The sequence below is a fragment of the Ascidiella aspersa genome, chromosome 1 (assembly GCF_963924565.1).
Source record: "Ascidiella aspersa chromosome 1, kaAscAspe10.2, whole genome shotgun sequence".
Classification (NCBI taxonomy): domain Eukaryota; kingdom Metazoa; phylum Chordata; class Ascidiacea; order Phlebobranchia; family Ascidiidae; genus Ascidiella; species Ascidiella aspersa.
In genome coordinates this window covers 20,684,948-20,686,417 of record NC_139447.1, presented here as the reverse complement: position 1 = coordinate 20,686,417, position 1,470 = coordinate 20,684,948, and the positions used below count along the sequence as shown (strand labels likewise).

The window sequence follows — 1,470 nt, the reverse complement described above, 5'->3', positions numbered from 1 at the left end:
TGCAGTGGGTATTACTACATTTCGCACTGTATGCACTCAAGCACATCTTCCTTTGTCTTGTATTCTGGCTGGAGTTCATCGCAGCACGGCATACGTTTCAATGTCCCTTCGCATGAAGGACATTGACATGTTTTTTTACCCTCTTCGACCAGAAATAACTCGTCCGTGCAGCACTTCATTGCTACGGAATACTTGTTGGAACAACTCCAACAAACGAAAGTTTACGACTGAGCCGAAACCACAGCTTCAGCTTGGCAGCCAGGGCATGTCATCGAAATTCTGGTCGCACATAGGCTAATAGATTTGCTGTTAGGAAGCTCGTCTGGGCTTCGTTGCAGCCTTTTCCTTGACCAGTTGTTGGTAAGCTTCGGTGTGCTTGACTTGATGTTGTCGTTGTTTTCAGAGTTGAAGTCCGGGAGTTCTTATCAGCATCGTTTAGAATGCTGCTTACGGCTGTTGTAGAGTGTGGATTGTTATCAGCGTTGTTGACGCCAGCGCTAGATTGGGGGGCAACTGCGTTATCGTTTGTCTCTCCGTGTGCTTTGGCTTGCTTGTGCTCTTCTTGTCTTTTTACTAGCCGAGGAAAATCATTTTGACGTTTGGACAGTTTGCTTGTTTATGACCTTTCTCGTCACAATACTTGCAAGTGAACACTTGCCCATGATATGTTACGTAAAATTCACAGTTCGCCATCCTAATATAACTTGGTAAAGGGTTTTCTTCCACGTCCGTTGAATTCATTGTCAAGATTCTCATTCCGGTTAGCAATCCAACCTTGTCCTTCCTGTGTGTCACCTTTTCAACTTTTCCATATTTTGCCGATATTTCCTCTGCTATGAGTTCACTGAGGAAAGGGATAGGCATCCAGCCAACTGCGATGTTTATCTTGTCATTTGGATAGTTTAAAAAATTTCACTGATTCTGCTGCGCATAGCTTTGTGTAAAGTTCCAAAACATTTTGTCTATTGGTGCAAGTTATGTCGACGTTTTGGCCTCGCATTTCTGCAATCCCAACTAATTTCTTCAGCGGATAATCCATACTTTTTATAAGATTCAGAATTTCGTCTCTTTTCAATAAATTAACTGTCCTCATACTTAAACAATTCGGCCTCTTAAAGCTGGCCGCATTTTTATTCACTGCCTGAGCGTAACTTGCTCTGCTTGCCATTTTTCGCTCCGTACTCCACGAGCGCCAAACTTGGAATGAAAATTGAAATAACTAAGCCCCGAAAATATATCTGTAACTATCGACTCCCATCTAGCGGTAAAAATGTCAATACAGAATTCGGTCATATTGTCTTGCTTTGTTTAGCTCGCGAAGCGACTTGACACCATGCTGTCTGTTTTATTGTCACTGGGGGAATATGCCGCGCGTGCGACTTGTGCTGTATAGAAAGAGGCTTCTCTTACTATAAAAGCTTATTGCTTTTACAACACAACATATCCACTGGCGAATTTAAATGTGAAATC

The 1,470-nt window shown here is 42.6% G+C and overlaps 1 pseudogene; it reads right to left on the bottom strand.

The window, feature by feature from the left end:
* Window positions 1-268: 268 nt before the first annotated feature.
* On the bottom strand, window positions 269-1,168 carry LOC146168228 (uncharacterized; annotated as a pseudogene).
* Window positions 1,169-1,470: the final 302 nt, after the last annotated feature.